Source organism: Triturus cristatus, chromosome 6 (genome assembly GCF_964204655.1).
Source record: "Triturus cristatus chromosome 6, aTriCri1.1, whole genome shotgun sequence".
Lineage (NCBI taxonomy): Eukaryota > Metazoa > Chordata > Amphibia > Caudata > Salamandridae > Triturus > Triturus cristatus.
The window spans coordinates 1235098415-1235125523 of NC_140589.1; the positions used below are offsets into that span (position 1 = coordinate 1235098415).

General features: G+C 43.9%; 1 protein-coding gene across 1 annotated transcript in view; it reads right to left on the reverse strand.

The window, feature by feature from the left end:
* LOC146821236 (uncharacterized) overlaps nucleotides 1-23413 on the reverse strand; it is a 172636-nt gene extending 149223 nt beyond the window's left edge. Inside the window, exon 1 of the mRNA XM_085612181.1 lies at nucleotides 22768-23413. The gene's annotated coding sequence lies outside the window, so the exon portion shown is untranslated. The remainder of the gene's footprint in view (nucleotides 1-22767) is intronic.
* Nucleotides 23414-27109: the final 3696 nt, after the last annotated feature.

Sequence of the window (27109 nt, forward strand, 5' to 3'; positions counted from 1 at the left end):
ACCCAATTACATGGGGCATCCCTTCCATGGCATAGAACTCACCCTTGACACCTGTCAACTGCTCACAAGTTGGAAAATGGATGAATTCATCCAGGTGAACCAACATGGCTTCTAAAACATCATGCAGGACACGGCTGAACATGATCTGGGACATGCCACCAACATCAGCTATGGTGAATTGGAACGTACCGGTGGCAAAGAAATGTAGGGCTGACATCACCTTCATCTTGGGGGTCAGCGCAGTCGGATAACTGTGTCGCGGTTGGAGGTGTGGTTCCAGCTTTGCGGTCAAGTTTTCAATCAACTGTTGCGAGAAGCGGTAGCGTCGTATGCAGTCACGTTCCCTCAGAAATTTGGAAGGGATAACAAAGAGTGAGTACATTACTACACCAATGTCAATGAACTGAGCACATGTTCAACAGCTAATACACATATGCTACATACAGAGACTGGTCTGTGCAATACATCCTGGACACGTATGCCAGCCAGGTGATACTCCTACCAAGAGCCAGCTACAAACGTGGATTGTCAAGGTCTACATGACATGCCATGAAACTAGCTGTGGGCCAGTGTGAGTGAACAGCCAGACACATTACAGGAGTGACATACATCCACATATGTGCATTTGAAGAATGTTATCTCATACAGACAGCTGGCGGCAAGCTAGACGCACAGGTCACATGTCATTGAAAAAGGACAGACCACACACCTTGCCATGAAGGGGTACATGTCAAAACTGATCACACAGACATTGAGACTACGCAGATATGTCCTCAGCTCGCAAGTCCCTGTTCGATGCATACAGACACACGTTACGTGTGATTCCACATGTGGCCTGGTGTGCGTAATAGTGTGCCATGGCCATCTACACACAGACACATGTTGGATGCAGCTACAGCAGATGCAGTTGACGGAACACCAACAGCAAGCTCATGGGAACACATGACACACACATGACATAGTCACATCGTGGCACGCTGGTAGTTAGATGTCAGGTGTCATCATCTGTGTACCTGGCATCAGGGGACAGTTGCGGGTGTTGGTGACTGTGCCATGCCAGTGATGCAGTGCTTGACAAGTTTGTACTACATGCACACATGTAAAAGGTGTGAAGGGGAAGTGTGCCACATAGTGCCCCATCACACATGACATGAGTACACAGGTCATCACACAACTATTGGGTTAAAACATGAGGAGACATGTGCCATATCACTCCCTGACACACCTAGGCCCTACACATGAAGGACTGCACTGACAATGACTTGATGTATTAGGGCCTAAATGCATGCTGGTTGTCATGGATACCCAGTTTCAAGATCACATTTTTCCATCATGTGGCCTGGAAAAAGCAGTTGGCCAGCTTATACATTGTTGCAAAGTGGTTGTTGACTTGACATGATGCAGCAAATTTGAAAAAATGCTAATGCTGTCACTGGTGTATGTTCAAAGGGATTGGAGGAAACATAGGATGCAAATGAGTCGGACCAATCACTCTGTACTCCTGTAAAGGAAATAGCCCAGCAAGGCAGATATAAGTCAGCCAGAACCTATGAGAGGGCACTTCCCTGCACAACCTTTCATCGACACCACTGCTGCTGTTTGGCTTCCTCTGGCTCCATGTCAAGTACTGTGGAGAGGGCCCAGCCTAACACCCAGGAGGAGAATGAGGCGTTGCTGGACGTCATCCTCCCACAGTTCCCCAGCCTGTATGGTAGACCAGGGGAGAAGGTGAGTGCTGACTCCGCTACCTTTGACTGTGCCCCTTCTTTTTGTGACTGGCACTTCTGGCATTGTGTCCAGGTGTGACAGACATGCAATGTTGTTTAGAGTGGGTCCCAGGGGGGAGAATGGCTCATGTCTGTCATGCAGAGCATGATGTGGTTCATGTGTGCACTCCTCACTTGCATTGTGCTTACTGTGACATTCACTGCATGGTGCATGGCACATTCAGCATGGCTAATCCTCTTGGCCATTCTTGTTCTATAGTCCTGAGGTGATTCAGTCTTCCCCCCGGTGTGACAGGTGACTGTACCCACAGATGTGTGTGAGTTTAGAGGAGCTGTGGTGAGAGTGTCCAAATGATGTGTACGCCCCGTAGACATTGATGTGTGTGAATGTTCCTTGTCATGTGGGTGAGTGTCTATGTGGAGTGTTGCACCACAGCTGCATGGAGGAGGCGACTGCTCAACCCATCTGATGTAAGAAGTAAGCCGTGCTGTGTTTCTGACTTGCTGGGCTAGCCCCACGCCTGTGACACCCCCCAGGAAAGTGGCACATGTGCAGAGTGATGTTTGTATCCGCTGTTGCCACTGGCAGGTGAATTATCTGTGCCTGTGTGTGTCTGTGTACTCTGCTGAGGTCGGGTCAGTGGCCTGGGGCATGTGACTGCTTGGAGGTGCTGTCCATCAGCCTTGTGTTGCTTGTGATGTACAGTGTGTGCCTTGATCAGGGAGTGTGTTGCACCCCTCATGCCACCTGTGTACTTTCAATGCCATGTAGTGCATTGGGGCTTACACAGAGGCGAAATTCCCTATGACAAAGGTGCTATTAGTTTGCAGCATGCTATGCCCTGTTCAACAAATCAAAGATGTTCTAATGTGTGTCTCTGTGACATGGAGCAGGTGTAGTGATCTATTCTCACAGGTAACCGCCTACGAGAAGGGGAAGATATGGAAGCGGGCCGTCAGGACCGTGATCTCCGTGGAGGGTCGCAGTCGGCCCCTGGGCCAGGTGAGGAAACGCTGGCAGGACATCCAGTGCTGGACCAGGAGGATCGCCCGGGTCCTGCTCGGGGACTCACCAGCACGCAAACACGGCGGGCGCCGGCGCCTGACCCACCACATGAAGCGTGTCCTGGCGGTGGTCTTCCCTGACATGGATAGGCAGTTACAGGAGAAGCAGCAGCAGCAAGGGGGTAGGTACATGTGTGTCTGTTGTGTGTCACAAGCTTTTGAAAGTGATCAGTCGCATGGATACACTGCCAGGGTTTATATGTGCAGTGCATATCCTGTTCCCCCTAGTCAACCGCTGCTGTTCTTCCTCCCTTCCCCTCCTTGACATGTGTTCCCTGGTCTGTGTGTAATCACTATTGCACATGGTCATCTAGGCTGCAAGGTCATCACGGTGCACAATGCTTTCTGCATCATGTGTGGGGGTGGTCTGTGACATGTGTTGGTACCTTGCCTGTGCCCTGTCCTGTCCACTCATTTGGGGGTCCATAATTGTTGGCACTGTCTTGAGGCTCCACATAGGAGTGTGAGGTTTAAAATACACACCCTTGCAGCATGCATGACCAATGTAGTGGCCTCAGACATGATGTGCATGAGTGGGAGATATGCATAGGGCCGGGACGGTTGCTCCTGTTACAGTCAGATCATTCCAGGACCATGGAGCAGTGTGCCCACTACTGTCCCCTGAGACACCTTATCCTAGGAATCATGTGTGGCATCACACACTGTGGCCAGTCTCTGTGTGTTCAGCATAGTTTGGCTTCTGTGGCATTGTTCCCTGCCCTAATTTCTATTTACGTAAAGTGTGCTACATGTGTCCACTGTACAGGGTGACCCCATTAGGCTTGTGCATACTCACACTGGGCAGTGCCTGTGTGTCTATGTACAACTATCAGTTGATGGTTGTTTGTCACAGATATATGTGTGGTCAGCCTCATATGGTGGTACGGGCTGTACCCACGCTCTGAGGGTGTGGGTACGGCACGTACCCCTACATCGCCACTACAATGGTGGTACAGACCGTACACACGCCCCCAGAGCGTGGGTACGGCTCGTACCACCATTGTAGTGGTGATGTAGGGGTACGTGTCATACCCACGCCCCCAGAGTGTGGGTACGGCCCGTACCACCATTGTAGTGTTGATGGAGGGGTACGTGCCGTACCCACGCCCCCAGAGCATGGGTATGGCCCGGACCACCATTTTAGTGGTGATGGAGGGGTACGCGCCGTTCCCACGCCCCCAGAGCATGGGTACGGCCCGTACCACCATTGTAGTGGTGATGGAGGGGTACGCGCCGTACCCATGCCCTCAGAGCGTGGGTACGGTCCGTACCACCATTGTCGTGGTGACGGGTACGCGTCCACGTCCACTTCCGTTGCGCGTACCCCTACTTCACCACTTCAATGGTGGTAATGGCCGTACCCATGCTCTGAGGGCGTGGGTACGGCGCGTACCCCTCCATCACCACTCCAATGGTGGTACGGGCCGTACCCACACTCTGGGGGCGTGGGTACGGCGCATACCCCTACATCACCACTACAATGGTGGTACGGGCCGTACCCACACTGTGGGGGCGTGGGTACGGTCCGTACCACCATTGTCGTGGTGATGGGTACGCGTCCACTTCCGTTGTGACGGTACGTAGGGATTGGTGGACACGCCCCCCCAAAGTGACCAGACCCTGGAGGTCATGTATGTACAGGACATATTTTCACTTTTACTTGGGTGGGGGTTATGTTTGCTGCCCCTGGCCCCCCCCCCTTTGCCCCTGGGTGTTGTTCTGACCTTCTGCGGCGTCGGCGTGGGTTTCTGTGCACCAGGTCGTAGGCTAGGAGGGCCGGGATGACATGTAGGATGGGGTCCATGGCTGTCCCTCACGTACCGGTGCTCCTTGTTCGCATCGTCCTCAATTTCCCGGCAGTTTTTGGCTGCCGTAAAAAATGCTCCGTGCGGAGTGACGTAGGCACGAATCGTACTTGCTGGTCCGTAAAACGCTGCCTGACTCCGTCCGGACGTCACGTACGCGATGTCCCGGATCGGAATTGTGTGTTTTTTTTCGCCGCACGTAGATTTTTACGATTCGTACGGAAATGGTATTTCTGTACGAATCGTACTTGCTGCTTTGTAAGGAGGATTTCCAGGGTATGAGTCGTATGGAGAATACGCTCCATACGACCATTCGTATCCGGGTTTTACAGGATCGGAATCGGCACCTTTGTGTGGGAAGTGCTTTGCATAGCTGACACTCCTTGCAGCTCTCTTTCTTCAGAGCCGGAATCAAATACGATACTTCCAAACAATTGAGGGAGAAGTCGTGTTTTAGTTGCTTAAGTGAAGCCAGGCTATTTAATGTTTTTTTTAAACGTATAATCAATGTGGGTACTTGTTCCTATGTGAAAAGAGAAGAAGTAAATGGTTGGAATCTATGGTTCTGCATGACACTCACTGAGCAGTGGTGCTTCCTAACTCAGCACACACTACCCTAACGTTGTTTTTAATCTTACTAAAGGAACTTTGAATAAAGTTTAGTTTAATTTCTTTGAGTTAATTTTAGATCACACTCTCCACTCCTAAAATTGAGCTCCGCACACCCGCATACACCATCACGGCTGATACAAAAAAGATCTCCGACAAAGAGCCCTATTGAGGGCCCGTGGGGCATTGCAGTGCCAGCCCCACGAGGAGCAAAAGACCCGATGATGAAGCATGACACCCACATGGGTGTGATTGGGCAACACTTCCAAATAAGGAATAGTCCCCCTCAGAACTATAGATTCCAACCATTAATTCTTCTTGCCTTTCTAGCTCTTTTCACATAGGAACAAGTACCCACATTGATTATACATATTATTCTAATCTCTGTGATTAATGATTTTTTTTTTTAAAGTAGCATTTTATTTGAACAGTTACCCATGGGCTACCGTCCTCCATCATTGCTGCCCACCAAAGAGACATGGCAAAAGTAGTGCTCTTTTAAGGCAGCGACTCCCTAAAGACCAAGAGGAAAATGATAGGAGGAATGTGTCAGAAAGAGGGCATCGACATATGATGGGAGAGAAGGAAGGGAAAGATCAGTCATGATTCTTCTGAGACTTTAGTTCTTCTTCCCAGGCCAGTCATACATTTTTCTGCACGTCCGGAGAGTTTATCATCCCTACTCAGTCCAGTCCTGCCTTTTGCTTTTCCTCTTCCACAGAGTTTTATCAGTTCTCCCAGATGAATCCTGATTCTTAATGGAGTTTGCCCGTTCTTACCAGGCCAGCCCCTGAGTCTAAATGGAGTTTGTTAGTTGTTCCCAGGCCAGCCCTGCTTTTGTCTTCTCTCCTTTCAGAGAGGCTATCTATTTTACTTAGACCAGTGGTGTTTGCTCTGTTCTTCTGTACCAGGCAGAGAGTCTATCAGTCATTCCTAAGACAAAACTCTTTTTTTCTCCTTCTTTCCATTCAAAGATTTAAAGTCCTGTCCGGGCCGGTCCAGATTTTCAAATTGTGTTTAATGGGTGGGGACATGTTCAGGGGTCTGAGAGTAACCAGGGGTTATTGAGCTCAGTTAGGTTGAATCAGTTCTGGTGTCCTGGGGCTTAACCCCATTGGACCCTTAACGGATACCATGTACAACCCTTTAGCACTTGACTCTCAGGGTTGCAAAGTCAAGCAATAAAAGAGTCAGGGAGGTGGTGTGAGGTTAAGGACTCAGCATCTAAGAGACTTCAGGTGACAAGCAATAATTCATTTTCCAGCCAGTTCTTTGGTTTTAAAATAAAAAATAGGGATTTAATGCTAACAAACACAATGAAGGTCACTGTACAAAATGTAGCAGAGAGCGTTTGTTATGAGGCACTAATGGGAACAGTGCCTGTGGTATGCTTGCCGGAGAGTCTTTACTGGTAAGGTGCATTGACAATCTGCCCTGCAAGGAGAATCCCAGTATGCCTTGTCGCAGTAATTCTTGTTGTTCTTATCACTTTTATCTACAATGGAATTGCTGGTCAGACTGCACTCTAATGTGCACACTTCCTGTCCTTTGGGGAGCAATATCACAGTACATTTGCAGTCCTGGTTGCAGAGTTTATGAAGGTCCTTCTGCATGCACCAACAGCAAGATGCTGCCCTCAATGGAGGTAGAATCGCTCCAATGGTTTGCATCTGGCACAGCTCACCCAGTGGAGATGTTGTGTTTTTGATCTCGGCCAAGCCGATGGAGTTCACTCTTCATGCTTATGTACCAGCAAGCTCAACCTCAAATTACTTACAACAGAGCCAGTACCAGTCCGTTAGAGGTGGTCTGGGAATCTTGTCACTGCTGTCTTCCCCAATGACAAACCTCCCTCCCCAAAGCAGAAGGTGTCCACCCCGGGTCACTTCAGTGACACTCCTCGGACGATCTTGGTCTTCTCATGGTACTTGTAGATTCTTGTCAGTCCATCCATGGTTGCCAGTCGGGCCCTCCTAGTGCTTCAGCATTTTCTGGTGCTAGATCACACAATGGAATCCACATCCTGTTAACTTCTGGGGCACCCTCAGTCATAGGTACCAATCCTGCATCTACTGGGTATGTACATATTGGCCTATTGAACTCAATCGCCGTATCTTGGTGCGGGATGCGTTCTGTGTAAGTTTAATGGCATCAAGTCACCTCATGTTTGCACATTGCATCCTCTGCTTCTTCTAAGCAGGGTCTTTTTCATGCAAGGGCACATTCAATGCCTCACCTGAGTAGTCAGCTAGCTCTCTACCCTCAAAGTATGTGGAGAGAGAGAGAGTGTAGAATTTTTGTCAGGGCTGCCAACTTTGACATGGGAGGACAAGGTTTAAATCCCGTTGTTGGCTCAACATCCTGTGATTCTGGGCACATAACTTTGTCTCCATGTGCCTAAAAAATTAAACAACCTTATATATTGTAGGTGGTACTCATGTAAAGTGCTCCAAAGCCCTCAGGCCAAGTTTGTTTTTATATAAAAACAGCTAAAAAGTAGCATAAGGGCAGTCCCTCCTGGTAGGCTAGTCAAATGTTCTCTAGGTTACTGGTCCCAAACCTGGAAAAAGGGGTTGGTGTTTAGTTACCCAACTCTGGAGCAAAAAGGGATCTCCCAGTCACCACTGGTAAAGGGCCCCAGGGTTTTAGTCAGTAAACTTTGGCCCACTGACTGGAAGTTTCTGTCCCATCTTTATATTCAATTGCAAGCAGTCTTTGTGTATTTCAGCAGTTCAGTTCTGTGACCGGTTTAAGGCAGTTCTGTACTTTTGTGATGTACACCCGGACTTGTCCAGTCATGATCTTTGTCACAGGTGTGAGCAGGAAGGTGGTTGCGAGCTGGGATGATTCTCCTCTTAAGAGCAACCCAAAACAAGAGAACTACGTTAAGCGAGGTCCACACTTGACCACCTGATACCCTACGGGGAAATAGCCTCCCCATAGAACAATAAGCCAGGAAGTGACAGGGATAACTCCCTAGCCTTAAAGGGACCATCTGTCTCCTTCTAGACTACAATAACACTCATCTGACTGGCATACCGAAAAGGATCCCTGGAATGCTCTTGGGAGAGTCTTGCAACAGTCACCTGCTGTATGAGCTCTCTCTCCAAGCCTCCAACTTAGGTACGACCAATGTATGCCAAATAAAACATTGAACAAACTATGACCACAACCACATTTATCATTGGTACTCTAAAATATTTTTTTGCACACAGCTATCAAATGCACAAACAACACCCATGCTCTACATGGTTGGGCAAAGGACACAGTTGAGGGGAACTTGCATAAAATTAGAAAAATGCAGGAGAGACTGTCAGATGGCAAACAGATGCACTGAAAAAGAGCACCAAATTGCCTGATGTTTCTAAAAAAAAGTGGAAGATGGAGTTGGCAGTCACTGTAATCTCTGAGGTGATGTGAAAGTCAAAATGCTTCGGCATTGAGATAGCCAGGGAGATATTTTGCCCATACCGAAAATTATGGAGAAACTACTACCAGAACTATTTCACCAGGTTTGCCAAAATACAGGCGCAAGTGCCTCCCAGATGGTTGATGTACCTGACCACGGTTAAGTTGTCCATCCTGAGAAGGGCAGAGTACCGCGCTCGGTCATTTGTGAAACACTGGATGGCAAAGGAGCCTGCAAGAAGCTCTAAATAGTTGATATATATTGAGGACTTCCCTGACCGTGTGTTTCCAGTCAAGAACCTATTCTGAAATAAAAGGGTAAAACCCAGTAACCCGGGGAACTGGGTACAACAGTTTCTAACAACAAAGGTGCTCCTTAACGGGGAAAGTGTAGCCCCATAAAACTCTCTCTACATGTAAGGTTTTTTAATGCAATTTATACATTTTATTTCCATTCAGACAAACAATGCTGCTTCAAAAACAATTCAAGATTGTGTCTTAGGTGCTCCTATGCACTGACGATGCAGTGCCAGTGAATAAAGTGAGCATAAAGGACACAAGTGTTATTTACAAGGCATTGTGTACATGTGACGATAGGGATCATGTGATGCTATAAACAATACTTATAGTACAAGTGTCAGAAATCCACAATCAACTTAAAAACACAGTCCACATTCAGTTTTGTTGAATTTTCGACCCATATTGCGAAATTAATTAGAAACGGGTCATCACCAGGACAAGATGTTTTATAGGAGGCACTTAGGAGGAAAGAATTATATATCAGTTCCTAAAAGTATATTGCATCATTGTAAAAATTGTAAAGAGGTAAGGATTGTAGGTCATAGGACACACCATAACACCAGAATATTAACTACAAGTTTATCAATGTTAATGTGTTCTGACACTGTTTACATTAGGTAAAGACATAGTACAGGCAGACTGCAAAAGACAGAATGCCATACATTACTTAAATATACAGTGTCCCAAACAGAAACATTTGAATAATGCCAAGCCGGTAGAGGCTAACCGAAATGATTGGAGAAAAACACTTAAAGGAAGTACTAGAATGCCTCAAAGGTTGCTTCTGGTTAATGTGAACTGCAACAGAAGGTAAAATCTTATACTTTTCGTCTCCTGATTTCTAGTGTACAGCACTTTGATATTCAAAAGCCTAATATTTAGGCTAAATTTACTAAGATCAACTGTGTCTTTATGGTAAAGACTGAGGAGTACCTAGTTATTGTTAACGTAATGTTGCAGACGACTGGTAACATTACTTATTCCAAGCACCCGACGAACGCTGGGTAAGGCGGGAGAGCAGGGTGATTGGGGTTCAGAACGGGTGGCGGGCCAATATAACTCACAGCCACGATAGTCTGGCCGAGCTCGCAAAACAAGCGACTCGGGGTGACTTCTCAGTGGCAGAGTAGAGTGATGGCTTGTGCACCCAAACTTAGAGGTTTTTTCGTTGTGGTTATGTATTCCATGTTTGAGCTTATGTGGGCCTAATGAGATAGAGGGTATGTAGTGTTAAGGTCGAAGGTGCCTTGTGCTGTAGTCTAAAAGTCCAGAGAGCTGGCTATGTTGGTGTTTCAAAATCTAACAGCTTAGCCTAGGTCGGGGGGCCTGCAGATGAAGTTCGGGGCAGGGAATGATGAATAAAAGCGACTATGACCAGGACCTTCTGGCCTGGCCTGGCTAATCTAGCAGTGTGCCAGTGAAGTATTACTGCTATCAAGGACTGTGTGAGTTTGCACATGCAGGCTCATGAAACAGAAACCTTATTATAGCGAATACCATGCATAACATCTTACAGCCCAACAGGGATTAGCGGTAAGATTTGGTTTCTTCATTTTTTATCCACTTTGGTCAGGACTTTAACCAACCCAGAGATCGCTTGGGGATGGGAGTCATTCAGAAGGAAGTCAACATCCGCCTGTATTGTCAGGGTTCCCTTGTTTGATCAATAAGTGACAAAGAAGTTTTCTGCGATTATCAAATAGCACTAGGTAGATACAGAGAAAATGGGGTATGGGCTCCTGGAGTTGGCAGCAAAGGTAACACTTAATGGTGGCAGGATGAGTTCACCATGGCAGGAGGAGGTCTAATGAGCAAAAGCTTCTCATCCTGATGAGGCAGAACTCGATTTTGTGGTGCACAGAAAATTGATGTATTTTTGCACTCCTCTTCTGTTATAACTTCTCAGTATGAGGTGTGCGAGCTTTCTGCCCCTGAAGATCTGATGATCCTGTTCAAAGGATTCTTTATGGAGCGATTTGTTTAGCGCTATTTTGAGATGCTCGTAGGGGTGGTTTTCATTCTAAAGGACTGCAGCAGTTTTGAGTTCCAAAGCTTCCAGGAAGGCATGCTTCTAGGGATTTTGAGAACCTGGATTGTTAGCTTAAGATGCTTCCAGCCAGTTTAAGTTCTTCAGTGTTCCTGCTTTTGCGGCACACTGTAGGTATTAAAGGGTGCAGGCTTTCTGTGCCAGAATTTGATTGCACAACACAAATTAAAATCGAATCTGGGCTGTGGAGGAGTGTTGGTGAAGCTTGATCAGTGACCAGAAGACAGAACTCTGGGATTTGTTCAAGAAAGTGCCCAGTTTCCCAGGGAAACCTACGAGCTGTAACCCAGTGTGGGGATGAGTTTAGCTTTTACTATCTTCAGCAGAGGCTCTATAGTGGGCTACTTTGTTCATTTGAAGATAGTTTGAAAAGTGAATTGTAGTGAAGCAGCTTTGGTTCTTCAAGAATTTAAGTGGGTTAAATGCCCTTCCTTATCGTCTAACCAGCAAACGAGGTACTTGTATCCGGGGGCTCTTGTCAAGCGGCTTTTGTTAAGATGCCATGTTCAGGTTTGTTCCTTTTCTTCCCAAAGACCACAATGTTAGACTTTTAAAAATTCACAGTCATTCCGTTCGTGCTACTGTGCTGGTGTAAGACGCCGATTAGTCGTTGTAGTCCCTCCTCTGTTTGGCTTAAGAAGACAACGTCATTGGTGTAAAGCAAGGAAGTGATAGGATGATTTCCCAGTTTAGGTGCGTCGCTGACTACCACATCAAGTGTAGGAACCAGGTCACTCATTAGTAGGTTTGAAAGGGCTGCAGCCAAGACACATCCTTGCTCTAGCTTTATCTTTTTGGAAATTTATGAGTTGTTATCTAATTTTACTCTGGCCCATGTTTCTGAGTAAAGTAGTTGAATGCCTTGTAGCAATGGCTCAGAAATGTCCAAGGCTTTGAGTTTTGACCAAAGTAACTGACGATGGAAATGGTCAAAGGCCTTGCTTTAGTCTAAAAAGCAGCTGTAAAGAAGCTGTTTTTTTCTTATCTGCTTTGTCAGAAGCTCCCCAATTGCCACTAGTTTGTCGTGGTGCTTAGCATGGCCCTGAAGCCAGTTTGGTTATGGGGTATTAGATTTTTTGAATTTGCCAATGCATCCAGGTCTTCCAGCAGTAAAGAAGCAAAATATTTGGATACAACATCTAAGAGGGCCATGAGATTGTAGCTCACTGGATTTGCCACTGGGCCTTTTTGTAGGTAGGCTTCAAAACTAACCCTTGCCAGGGAGGGGGGGATGACATCTGTGGTAAGGTAAGCTTTAAACAGCTTTTCCGCCAACTGTGACCAAAACAAAATGTCCTGTTTGTAGACTGAAGAAGGGATGCCATTTGGGGCAGGGGCGTCATCGGCTCTGCTTTTTTTTTAGAGTGGTGATTTATTCAGCCGTGATGGTTTCCGCATAATATTGACTTTGTGCTTCAGCAGCCTAGAGGCTTCTTAAGGTCTGTCTGAGTTAGAGATTTGAAAGTGAGATGTTAGAGCAGTAGAGTTTGGTTTGGTAGAGGGTGCTTATGTGTAAGTAGCAATGATGTGTTTCAGGATTTTAAGATCTTTTGTGAACCACGGTCGAGACAAGGTGGGTCCAGAGGTCTTGGGCCAAGGCCAGATTACCAGGTGGTAGTAAGGGCTGAAAGAAGCTGTTACACAAAGGATTCTCAGTCTTGTGTTGTGTACCACCGCAGGATGTTCTGATTGTTCGGATTAGATTTCCATGCCAATTATTGTTCTGCAACTTCTGCTGACCATTTTATGCGCTTCTAGTTCTGGTGCATGCCCCTTGAACCAGCAGTCCATAGCATGTTATGTGCAATGTTCCGATGCTCTAAGGTTAGCCGGCAGGGCATATGTCACTTCCGCAGCATGGATCTATGCAGGGAGAAGTGTGTTTGATGGGATGGCTTGTCTTCAGGGTAGCGACCTTTCAGGACATGCAGAGACATACCCTCTAGAGGGGCTAGCAGCCTACGGAGTCAGTTCCCTGTGATGATGTTATCTGCAAAGGGATTAGCCACCGGGAGTCTGCTGTTCCGGAGGAGAGGTTTCAAAAGGGTTGTGAAATACGTTTTGGTTAAAATCGCCGGTCAGAAGTAGATGGACAGTACATTTGGATGGGTGTATCTTATGTCTGTGATTTGGAGCGCCAAGTCCTTGACTTTTTGCTTCTTTTTCTGGGCTGCTGGGTGAATGCACACATTTAGCAAAATGAGTCTGCCCATTAGAGCATTTTGACTCCAGTTTTTGATATCAACACATAGAAAGCTGTGGTGATCAGTGGGGTACATGGAAGCATCAAAGTCCCAGTGCAGCTATAGAAAAATAGATAGACCGCCCATTGCGTGTCCCTTGGTGGATTGTCTTCTGGCAGTGATAGAGAACTCCCAATAGCCTTCTAGTGATGTATCCTCTTCACACTATGATGCGATGTTTGAAAAGACTCCGAGTCCGGATCTGTTAGGATATTTTCCAGGATAGCTAAATCATGAGGTTGGGCTAGTTCTTTGGGCCAGGGGTTGAGCCAAAATGCCTCTTGGGTATAAGCCAGTTTAATGGGGGACCAGTCAGGGTGGCGTCCAGCTGCCCCAGTCCTCTCGGTGCTCCTATGATGGTATAGCGAGCTTCCAAAGTCTTCCTGCTTGATTATGAGTGGAGATGGTTAATGCTTGCCTATTCTTAACAGCACTTGAGTAGAGGGGTCCTATTGCATTTCTGAGTAAAGATGAAGTTCTTGGCGGTCTAGCTAGCTTACAACAGCTTTTGGTTTTACCCTAATCTGGTAGGGATCTATGAGAAGTGTGAAGTAGTTGTGACTAGAGCATCGGTCTCTAGCATGGCCGGAAGGTGCTTCTTGACAGGTACTTGAAGTGATGTTGGTTTGGTAGGGAGCTCAATAGCTGTTGCAATGTCCCTGCCCTGCACGTTCACAGGTGTGTCTGATTCACCATTGGGCTTTTTCCTTAAAGGGAGGAAGAAGCCCTTTATCTTGGAAGCATGGTCTGCCACTTTCAGAATTTTATCCTGCTTTTTGTTTTGTTTCTGAGACGCTTTCTCTTGCACTTCATTAGTTGAGAGGTGGGGAGTCAGAGGCACTGGTGGTGGAATTTTTTGCAGTTTGTGTTGACTTGAGTGCTGCATTGGATTGTTGCTTACATCTATGTTTACGTGGGGTTTCAGCGTGTAATCGTTATCTGATCTTTCGATATGTGGGGGAATCGGGTGGGCTTCCACGATGAGTTCTACTGCCTTATTCAAGACCAGCGTTGTTTTAAGTGGCACCATAGTTGCCAGCATTTGTGTTGCTGCTACTGGGCGTGAGTGGTCTGTAAGTGGTGCAGCCAGTTGGGAGCAAGGTGGGGGAGTCTCGGCTTTGCTGATCAGTTTGACTTCCTGAAGTAGGTCACCGACTATGGCTTATAAGGTGAGTAACTTATCTAAGTGGATTGTGCAGACGCATTCTTGTGAGCTGAGCTTGATGGAGGTGGATTGAAATGGATCAGTGGAATTGTGGGCATTTGATACCAAGCTACTGACCATGGCATTCAGATGCTCAAATCACGAATCAATGGATGAAGTATGCTGGGCTTGAGCCTCTAGCAAAGAGTTTGAATATCAAACTTGTTTGATTGGTACTCCGGTGCCTTAATGGTAGTGTCAAGCGTGTTAATGAGTTGTTGCCAAGTCTTTGTGCCAAAGGGTGAGTTCAGACTACAGTTTTGGATTGGAGATTCAACATGAAAGTTGCTGATAACTGCTGATTCATGTAAAGAGGAAGCAGAGGCAATGTCCTTTGAGAGATAGGGAAGGCTAATTTGTGGTCTGCTTGGAGTTGAAAAGAAAGCACTGGAATGATTGTATGCGGTCCTTTTCGAGTCACAGGGAAAAAAATTGAGATGGACGATGGAGGAACGACCTCAAATGCATCATGTTTAATACTGTGTTTTAGTTCCTCTGAAGCTTTAGATGTCATCAGATCGAGGCTTGATTGTGAAATTGATTGGTCTGCTGGGACAGCTTGTTGGGAAATTATTGCTTGAGTTGGAGAGGCAGGTGAGATTCTAAACAGTTGTTGCTCTGACAATGTGTTTGAGTTGGGAGGAGAAAGGTAGGATGAAGGCAGCTGGTCTGTTAAGTTATCGGTTTGTGTATGTGGCACGGAATTGGTATCCTTATTTAATGTACCCAGTTGAGGGATCAGAGGGGGCTGTAGCACAGGAAATAACTCTCTAACCTCCTCCCGAGATGAGTGAATAAGGGCACTCTCATCTTTCATAAAGGTGAATTTTGATTTTATTTTACTTAGTAAAGAATTTTAACAGTTTTTCGTCAATAACAGGAGTAAGCAGGACTTTTTGCTAATGACAGGTCTAGGGCACTCAGACTTCAGTTTATTGCGTATAATTTTATCAAAAGGCTGTCTTATTCTGGATGTAATAAATTCTTTCATGTGACAAATGGTTGACCAGTCTCTGGAAAGCGGATGATAAAGCAATGATGGTTGAATAAAGGTTTCCAAGCGAAATCTAGAATTTCAGAATGGGAGGAGTCATCTCTCCTATCTGATGATGTTTTGGAGAATCTCTTCAGTTTATATTTAGAAGGAGGGAACCAATTTGAATCTGACTGGTCCTGATTATCACAGTCTGTATCTGGAGTTTACAATATGACATTCGAGTAATCACCATCATAGTACTGGTCATCATTATCATTTCATATTTTCTTTTCCTCTTACATTCTACTATCTCTTTTACTGAGGGTCGTGAATCAGGTGTGTCATTTCATTTGGTGGGGATAAACCATCCATCCGTGCACTGAAAACGTTAGAATTCCTTTTTGCCGCGTTGAGACGAACCCTAAAGATATTGAAATAGAACCAGCCCCATGGGAAAGCTTTCTTGACAGGTTTAGTTGGGAAATTAACCTTGTAGGAATCAGGGCTTTTATTTGACAATTGAGGCATATTACTGTTGTCACCAGCAGTTAGGGTCTGGTTCATTATAGCCTCAAGCACACTCTTAGAAATATCCTAGCCAATAGCGTGCACAGTAGTATTTACAGCTGTCGAATCTTAAGAGTTTATAAATTGTTTAAGATTCTTTTTTGTTCCAATAACTTTATTGTTATTTAAAAAGAGTTAATACATTCATAAAATAATGCAATACAACCATGTCACTTATGAGACAGATAGTAATTTAAGCACTAATAAATACAAGATTGAAAGAGTTCATATCAGAAATTATTACATTTTCAAGAAAGTAAAATAAAAAAGTAAATTATATGTAAACAATAAGCTTTGAAATACCTTACAAAGTTCAGTTAAAAGGATCAGGAATAATGTATGTCTCATATAACTTTAAGACAAAACCAAGTCATATTGCTCGAACATAAATTAGAGCACATAATAAAAAAGGAATATAGAAAAAGAAATATAGAAAAAGAAGAAAAGATAAAGAGATAGTAAAGCAAGAGAGAGAATAGAAGAATGAAGGAAGGCAGAACAAAAAGAAAGAAAGAACTAATTGGGGACAATTGCCTCAACAAGGGAAACACAAAAAGTAATAGAATCAAAAGGATACTGAGCCACTAACCCCCTAGAAGACAAAGTCATGTACTCATCCAATGACCTCCAAATACCACTAGTAATGGAAGGAGTATAATGCTTCTCTTCAACAGAAGTATGGGCCCCACGAAGATATGATACCCATGCCCACCAAGTATGATAAGATAATAGATTAAAAGATTTCCATTCTGCTAATATAACTTTAACAGCAATAGAGATAAGTAGATCTAACAACTGCATATCTGTAGTATCAAGGGGTAAAGGAGTTGTTGCAGCCCATGGTCCCAAAAGAATCATGGGAAGAGACAACTCCAATGAAACATGAAAGATTAGTGATAAATGCTTCCGTACTAACTCCCAAAAGGATTGCAGTAAGGAACAATCGAAAAACATATGCTGGTAATTCCCTGGAGCCAAATTGCAATTCCAACAAAGATCGTTATCGCTAAGCTTCAATTTATACAAGCGAGCAGGGGTCCAATGTAAGAGATTCATTGCAAAAAAAATTTGGATTGGATAAGGGAGGGAGCAATTTTGTTACGTAAAGAAAGCTTCTCAATCAACTGCCAAGTTTCTTGCGTAATATGCTCAAAAGTATCCTTATCAAAATGATGAGCCCATTTAACTTGTGTAATTGTAGACTGTAAAGGAGGTGGAGCAGATAAAAATGTATATATTCTCGAAGCAGTATGTCCTGAGCGATACCACATAGAAAGGAGTGAGACAGTATGCGACTCAAGGACTTTGAAATAGAACATGCACATAGAGTGCCCACTTTTAAAACCAATCCTTGGCTTCTCCGCGACCAGTGATTTTCAAACCCCTCCATCATCAACATACTGAACAAATTTTAGCTCAGATAAGGAAAATTAAAACTTTGCACTGGGAAGGCCATAGAATAGCTATATCTCAAGCTTTTGCCAGAGACACTGTTATCCGTCAGAAAGGATATCTGAATCTGCTCAGTAGACCTATAGAGATGAACATTCCATTCTCCTTTGCAGGTCCAGCACGGTTCAGAATAACTCACAGAGGTCGCACCCAGATCTTTTATGAACCTTCAGATCTTTCCACTTTTTTGGATAATCAGTCTGACTCGCAGATGGAATCTAAGGTAACTAGACATAATATCGAGAAAAAAAATATCGAATGGACATAATATCGAGTCCAAAATATAGAATGGACACAATATCGAATGGACATCATATAATCGTTAATAATATCGAATTGCAGGTAAGTAATATCGACTGTCATAATATAGGCATGAAAAAATATCGAATTTTTATTAATATCGATTTTTTAAAGTGTTTTGCATGTTAGTATATGTGTTAAAAGTGTATATTTTTTTTTGTAATGTATGTTTAATTTTTTTAAAGTAATGAATTTTATGTTATTAAATTTTTGCGTAATTTAATTCCGTAGCGGGTTGTGGGTTTATAGGGGAATATGGTGGGAAGTAATTTAATAATAATTAAGTAAATATTTATTTTTATTTATTGGTATTGATAATTAATTTACTGTTAAGTAATTATTAATTTGCATTTTTTATTATTTATTAGTTTTTGGTATTGAAAATTAATTGGTTGTTGATTAATTATTAATTGGAAACTAATTTGTATTACTTGGTAATTAATTTTTATTAATTGTTTAATTGATAATTATGCTAATTGTATTAATTTATAATTTGCCGTGGGTTGTGGGTTTATTGGGGAATATGGTGGGTACTAATTTAATTGTAATGAATGAATTGCTAAAAATATTTTTGTGTATTGATAATTAATTTACTGTTAATTAATTATTAATTGGTATTTATGAATATTTATCAATTTTTGGTATTGAAAATTAATTGGTTGTTGCTTAATTATTAATTGGTAATTAATTTGTATTAATTGGTAATTGGTTGTTGATTAATTATTAATTGGTAAATAATTGGTATTAATTGGTAATGAATTTTTATTAATTGTTTAATTGATAATTATGTTAATTGTTTTAATTTATTATTTGTAGTGGGTTGTGGGTTTATAGGGGAATATGGTGAGAAGTAATTTAATTGTAAATAATTAATTATTGAAATTAATTTTGTAGATTGATAATTAATTTACTATTAATTAATTATTAATTGGTATTATTTGTATTTAATCCTTTTTGGTATTGAAAATGAATTGTTTGTTAATTAATTATTAATAGGTAATTAATTAAATAAACAATATTTATTGGTATTTATAATTATTTGAATATTAAATATTTTGTGATTGGTAATTAATTTTAATAATTTTTGTATTGGTATTAATAATTTAATTATTTTAATAAAAATGTTAAATTATTATTTTCCCTACTACTGCACTCATAGGAGTGGGAATAGTAATTTTTACCCCTACTCTATCCAACGCATTCCCTACTGTTGCACTCTTTGGAGTGGGAATAGTAATTTTTACCCCTACGCTATCCAACGCTTTCCCTATTGTTGCACTTACTGGAGTGGGAATAGTAAATTTTACCCTCCCGCTATCCAACGCTTTCCCTACTTTTGCACTCTTTGGAGTGGGAATAGTAATTTTTACCCATACGCTATCCAACGCTTTCCCTATTGTTGCACTCACTGGAGTGGGAATAGTACATTTTACCCTCCCGCTATCCAACGCTTTCCCTACTGTTGCACTCTTTGGAGTGGGAATAGTAATTTTTACCTATACGCTATCCAACGCTTTCCCTATTGTTGCACTCACTCGAGTGGGAATAGTAAATTTTATCCTCCCGCTATCCAACGCTTTCCCTACTGTTGCACTCTTTGGAGTGGGAATAGTAATTTTTACCCCTACGCTATCCAACGTTTTCCCTACTGTTGCACTCTTTGGAGTGGGTATAGTAATTTTTACCCCTACGCTATCTGACGCTTTCCCTATTGTTGCACTCACTGGAGTGGGAATAGTAAATTTTACCCTCCTGCTATCCAACGCTTTCCCGACTGTTGCATTCTTTGGAATGGGAATAGTAATTTTTACACATACGCTATCCAACGTTTTCCCTATTGTTGCACTCACTGGAGTGGGAATAGTACATTTTACCCTCCCGCTATCCAACGTTTTCCCTACTGTTGCACTCTTTGGAGTGGGAATAGTTATTTTTACCCCTACGCTATCTGACGCTTTCCCTACTGTTGCACTCACTGGAGTGGTAATGGTACATTTTACCCAGCCGCTATCCTACAGTAAAAATATTGATTATTTTGTATTAATATTACGTTTATATATATGTATTAAAAAATAAAAATGTACGTTTATTTTTTTGAAGTTACATTAATTATTTATTATTTTTAAGGTTATTTAAGTATTTTTAAATATGTTTTAGTTAATTATATTTATTATTTTATTATTTTTACATTGCTTTTAATACATTTAAAAAAATTCGATATTTTGACTGACTATATTTTTTACAACGATATTTTTGACTCGATATTTTTGTACTTACCTCTTTGTAGATAGGAATTTGATATTTTTGCATTCGATATTTTGGCATCGATATTTTTGTAGGTCTATATTTTGGTAGTCGATATTATGTCAGTGATCCGGAATCTGAATCTCTTTCTGGCACGGCTCATCCCTGATGTCTTTCAATGTCAGTAAAGTTTGCTCCATGTCTTTGGTGCCTTGCCACAAGTATAGACTATTATTTTACATCTGGATTCACTTTTGATAGCATAATTACATACTATTGAACTTGGTGATATGTTTTGTTAATATTTCTTAATTGATTTTTTTTCACAGGTTTTATGGTTTATTTTATCTGTATGAATGCTCCTCTTGGCGTCAGTTTCAATATGTTAGTATTTTTATGTGTTATTTTGTTATTGACTGCATGTTCTTGTTGTCTCTATCCATCTCTCTCTTCTCGTATCTCCTGGATTTTTGGCTTCTGTTTTACTTGCTATTTCTCCTTTTTATGGAATTTCTTCCACTTCTTATTTGATGATGAAATCTCTCTTGATAATTGTTGCAGAAAAATACCATCCCTTCTTTTTTCTGTACTCTTTCTCTGTGACCTGTGCTCCTGTATTCATTTTATATGTCTCCTTTTCCTAATTTTGGTCTGACTTGCTCATCCTCTCTTCTTATTATTTTAAGTTAGAATCTTATTTTGCTTTTAATTTTTCTATTTATTTATGTCGTCAATCTGCATGCTTACTTTTATAAATATGAATTTATTTAATCTCTCAATTCTTTGTTTCTCATTCCTTATGGACTTCAGGTATTCATTTTTTTAAAAATCTTATTATATTTATACTCTAGTATTCATTCCTAGATAATATTGAGGGGCAGATTTATAAGCGCCTTGCGACACTTTTACGCTGCCGTTGCATCACTTTTGTGACGCGGCGGCGGCGCAAAACCAGCGCCAGGCTGTGGGATATTTACAACGTGACGCATCTGGGAGATGCGTCACGTTGTAAAGCCCTGCGCCAGAAGTAGGCGTTCCAGCGCAGGGGGGGGGGGGGGCGTTCCGTCGCAGGAACGCCTCCTAACAGTGGCTGAGTGAAATCTACAAGATTTCACTCTGTCACTTTTGAGCCCATGCTGCGTCAAAAACCTGCGCCTGCTTGAAGCAGGCGTAAGGATTGACGCAGCATTGTGATGTTAGGGCACCCCAGAGCCTTGCTGGAGCTGCGTCGGGCTTGCGACGCGACTCCAGCAATGCGCCGCCTTTACGGCACAGATGCGTCACGCATCTTCCTGTTTTTGCCCCATGGTGCGCCGCATTGTAAATGCGGTGCATCCATGGTGGCGGAGCCGTGACGCAAAATAACTGGCGCATCCCTGCTGATATGCAGGGATGCGCCAGTTATTGTAAATCTGCCCCATAGTTTGTAATGCTGAGTACGCTTTTAGATTGAGTCTTAAGGTGTTATAAACTGTTTTTTATATTAGCTTAAATTGTAATCAATTGCACCTCCCTTTAGTTCCCATAATGCCTTAAACTGCTATTGATATATTTATATTGACTAATATTCTTTGTTCTTTATATAGATATTTATATGAATTTATACTAGGGCATGATGATGTTTGTGAATACTCCTCAAATATGATATACTTATATGGTTCATTTTAATATTTATACTATGCCAATTGTTAATGATTTATATATGTTTATATCTTACAGGGTTATGTATATTACCCAATATTGCTGTTTAAAATTTGTTTTATTTCCTCTATTTTGTCCATTTCCTCTTCTACTGGAGACCTCCGTAATAGCAGTTGTATGTTATTATATCGTTTTGCCAGCAGGTGTGGGTTTCGTACCAGAAACTGAAGTAGCTTTAGAGTAAATGCAGTGCTTAATTTGAGCCGGTGCTTTCCGGTGCGGAGCACCAGCACTTAATGGTTTCCGGTGCCTAATTGTCAACACCAAACTCAGGGCAGTCTGCCACAAGGTGGCGCTGCTCATGTAATTTAGAGATGAGCAGTATAACAGTTGTTTAAGGAAACAATATACATTAAAACATTGCTAATATCTGCCTTCACAGCCATTCCTTTAGCTGTGGGGACCTGGAATAATGCGAACTGTCGCATTTACATGCGAGAGAGAAGGTATGTAGTTGTTTTGGCAGCAATGACAAGTGGTGCAAGCTGCGGTGGTCTCCTGGTCAGAGCCCCGGCACCTAATATTTTACAAATTAAGCACTGAGTAAATGCATGCAACAGCTGTTCTACAAGGAAATGCATCCAAGAAGTAAAAATGCTGACGGACTGAGTGCTATGAGCTCCAGCTGGAAAAAACCCTTGAGTGAATTAAAACTCTTTCAAACAGGTGAGAAGCACACGAGCTGGTACGGAGGGGGCTTTCAGAACCCACTCATCGCTCACTGAATTAAGACAGCATGCCTCTCTTGCACAAGCCTGTTTTAATTGAATATCAATGTGGGGAAAACCAAGGTCAGCTTTAACACTGGTGGAGCACAGTGCAACAGTCTTTTTTGGAGCCCCCCCACCCCCACCCCATTACCACTTTCTCCACGAATTCCCTCACTATCTCACTACCACTCTCCAACAGTGCCCCCATCTCTCCATAGCTCCTCTCTGACATACATTTAATTGCTACTCATAGTAAACTCACACTCAGATTATCTGCATGGTAGACGTTCTTTGCAGCAGGCACATTACCTCCACGTCCCTCTTGCTTCTCTCCATCACGCAATGAGGCCCCTGCGCCTCGTAGACACACCCCCTACCAAAATAAAAAGGCACGCCCCCTCCCCCATACCTGTTCTTTTGTGTCTGTGGACACGGTACGGGTGGGTGCGGTGCGCTCACTCCAGCATGAGTTTGTTTGTTTGTTTGTTTTGGTACTGCCGGCGTGGTGCTTCCTGCTGTGAGGTTGACATGGGCTGGCTTCCGCGTTCTTCTTTCTCCAGCCGGTTTGGGGCTTTCTCTGGCATGCTGTTAGGGGCTTTTAGGTATGGTGGGGGAGTGGGCCTGAGGCACTCTTTCCTTATTCTGTCGGGCCGAAGGTCTGTGTTGTTTCCCTCCAGCCAGCTTGTGGAGGTGTATGCCTGCCTGTTTTTGCCTTGTGGTGCTGGGGAGGGGGTCTGTCTCCTTCACTGCAGGGAGGCTTTCAGTGTTTTGGCGCCTTCTTGGTTCCCTGCCTGTTTTCGCCTTGCTTGGAGGTCGGCGGGCCTTCCTTCGGTCAGCGTGGTTGTGGCCTGTGGTCTCGGTTGCTTCTGCCAGCCAGAGGTTTGCTGTGCCTTTATTTGGCCGGGGTAGGTCTGCCTGTGTGCTGGCATCACGGTGGGCTACGAGGGGCATTGTCTTTCTGGTGCGTGGGAGAGTGGGTCTGCCTGAGGGCGTGGGACGTCTCCTTCATTCCCTTTTAATGCCGGACTGGAGGTCTGCGGTGCTTGCCTCCAGCCGACTTGTGGGCGTATGCAGGAACTGTTGTCCCCACTGTTTCGTCCTCTCTTTCTGGCTGTACCTGGGGTGTAGCGCCTGCTTTTCTCCCTGGCCAGGGTCGGCAGTGCCTTCCTCCGGTCGGCGTGGGCGGGCCTGTTGCCGGGCATTTCTCTGGTCCGGTGGGTGTTTTGCGTTGGGGTGGCTGGGGGGGGGTGGGTGGGGGGGTCTTTGTTGAGCCTCCCGCCGTTTCCCCTTGTCTGCTCTGGCTCTTGTTTGTTCTCTGCAGTTGTACGGGGTCGACCCGGTTGGTTCCTTGTTGGGGTTGCTGCCTGGGTATGCCTTGTGCTGTAGGCTCCCTGGCACGGCGAGTGGCTCATCCTCCGCATGGCTGTGCATGCGGTCCTGGTGCGCATTTATTGTGCTCAGTGCTCAGTATGTGCCCTTGTTGCCCTGTTTCTCGCCTCTTTGTGTCTGCAGGCATTGCTGCGGGGGGGGGGGGGGGGAGTGCGGATGCTGGGTTTGAGCGTTCTCAGCATTATCCCTCTCCACTAATTTATGATGGCTCAGAACTCCCACAACATAAAATTCCGATCTCTCACCAGCAGTAACATTGAGCAGCAGTTATCTTGACATTTTTATTGTTGCCTGAAAAATGCTAGACTCACAAGGCAGGTCTCATGCTTTTAAATCAATACATTATTTTTAAACACAGCACCCCCCACCAAAGTCAGCACCAGGTGCGGTTGCACCTCACACCTCCCTAAACCCGGCGCTGAGGAAAACACAACACCATGCAATAACAGTAGCATTATTCCTAATAATGCTAACTGTACGAAGTTAAACAAGCATTATTCCATAAAACTCTGCAAAAAAGATGCAAAACAGACATGCACTTAGTTGACTGACTGCTTGCAGTAAGAAAGAGGAAGGACAATGATTAGGAGCCTACCTGTAAGGAAACTAATATGACACATGTCTGAACAGCATTTGTAGTCCAGCTACAGGGATGCTGGGATATGTAGTTTTTCTTCGTTGTGGATTACTGTTTCTATTAACTGGCTGCTATTAAATTGAATGCAGCGAAGATAGTATAACATGAGACTCCGGTCTTGAAATAAAATTGATGATGTCTTTTGTGCAGCATTGTTTTGCGTGTGTGATCACAGAAAACTTTTGTAAATATGGATTTACACGTTATTCACATGAACTATGTACCCCCGAGTAAGAGGCCTGTCCGACTTGGCGTTGTGCCAAATTGTTGCTTTAGTTTAGCAAGTTATTTTTCAATGTCATTAGTTGTTGAGATAATTTGTAGCGCCTTGCAATGACTGTGTCCATCTGCTGACATACTTACTTTGTCTTCTACGTTCCTTTATCTGTTTGTCAATCTGGGCTTTGTCAATGAATCGTCTTGTTTAATCCAGAAAAATTTAAATAAGAGCACATACAGGCTTAACAATCTTCAATGTTTGAGCGCCATCTAATGGAAAAGCTGTCGTTAAGAACGTTTTGTTAGCAGTTCATGTTTTACACTTGCCGGGAAGGCAGTTGACAGTAAGGGGGAGATATTCCAAAATGTCACGCAATGCAGCGCAGCTCCCTGGTAGGCTGCGCTGCGTTTTGCGACAGGGAGGGAGCAGGAGAGCCCCATATCTTCAAAGAGATGGCTCTCTCCTCCCCTTTCCCTCGCGCCGGCACTTAGTACAGCTGCCATGTTCCACGCACACACCTTAGCGTCATAGCGCTAAGGTGAGTGTGTGAGTCTAGCATAGGTTTTGTACAGGAAGGGTACCCTGCCTAGACAAGATGCAATGCTTTTCACCCTTTGTATGCGTACTGCACTGTGCAGTACGCATACAAAGTGCGCATGCAAAGTCTTCTCCTTCCTTGTGCCTACTTTGAAAGGGCCCAGTTTTCTCATACTAAACCCAATCTACTTTATTTAGTAAATTGGGTTTAATGTGAGAAACATTGAGTGGTTGCATGGGAACGTCAATGCTCCACCCTTGGCACGCCCCCAGGGCACTTAGTAATGAAAACAGCACCATGGGCGGCTTGCATTACATTTCCGTTATTTCCAGCGCTTTGTTTAGTTTAGCGCTGGAAAGTATTCTAGCTAAAATGGGTCAGGACAGGTCTCTCGGTAAAGTCTCTCGAGCTGCCGTCCTCAGCATAGGTTCAAGGAAAAGTCCAAACGCAAATGAACGCAATGAACGCAATGGACGTAATGGGAAACGAACGAACATGGACCCTCTCTAGTCTAACATATTTATAAAGAATGTTGCGAACAAAAGTTACAAACAAGAATTAGATATCCGTTGAGCCACTGAGCAGAGCGAGCAGGAAAGGAAGTCTCTCGGTTACATTTAGAAAACCTCCGCTCAGGAAAAATCACAAAAATAAAAAGACGGAAGAAGGAAACTCAAGTTTGCAAATGTTACTTTCGTAAAAGTTCTTCCTTGATATCTTAGCAAAGTCACCGCAGACTGGACAATGTTCATTGTACTTTATCCTTGTCCAAGGCCAGCTGGAATCATTCCCAGAGCTGCTGTCCTCACGGAAGATTTTCTAACTAGGCAAAGGCTGTGGTTAGGTGACTCTCGACCATATTCAGCAAGGCCTTCCGTCAAAATTCAATCACTCGAGTGCAGGCTATAAAAGGCAGCCATCTTGCTTTAGGCCAAAACGGACCATCTTAATTAAAAGAAACACAAAACAATGTTACCTCAGCATAATGATTAAACAGTGTCAATCCCCACTAATACCCATATGTGTATGTAATTACCTAGCCTTCTGCAACGCAATAAAGCATTAGTACACGTTATTTTAAAAAGCGTTTGTGCTTTAAACAAATAGCACTTTGCAGCATTCATTTAATTAAAACCGCACATTATTATTAAGCAACATATATGCATTCCCACGTGTAGTTTCTCTCATTAGTAGTGTTGGTTAGTTCGACTTCAACAAAACAAACTATGAATTAATGTTTTTATATTAATAAATTTAGTCAAAACATATAAACGAAACTGGAGCTTAAAACCCGATAAATTTTCAACAGAAAACTCTGCTCCAGCAGTAGCGCTGGCAAAATTGTACGCCTTCCCAACAGAGGCATAACAGAAATATCTTCATTTTTCTTAGTTATTTCTCCTTTCTACATGTGCTGCGTTCTGCAGGACACATAGAAAGAGGGCAATTACTTTAAGGGTTGTTTTTGTACAGGAAGATGCCCTTTCCTGCACAAAAACAATTCTGCCTGTAACACAGGCACCCTTGCACCATGGCACAAGTGTGCCTGTGTTGGCACTAGGCAGCACAGAGTAAGCCAGGTCAGGTCAGGTCAGGGCTGTGACCTGACCTGACCTGGTCGGCCCGGTCGCTCCTCCTGCCGCGTGGCCACCCCGAGTGTGCCCGCTCTCCTCCCGCTGCTGCCGCCGCTGCCGAGCTCAAGACTGCACCTGTCTTGGTTGGCCCCTGTTCCCTGACTGTCCCTGTGCCTGTGCCTGCTTTTTTCGTTTGGCTTTTCGCTGGTAACTGTACTTTCTTGCTGCCGTTCTCGTGTGTGCCCTTGTTGTCCCTCTGTCCCTCGTTGCTGCCTGCCCCACCCCGCTCCCTGCCGCTGCTCCCCCGCGGCCCCACCCCCGCTCCCTCCAGCATCCCCGCACGCTCCCCCCCACTCGCCACCCCGCTCTCGCCTCCCAGCTGCTCCTCCCTCC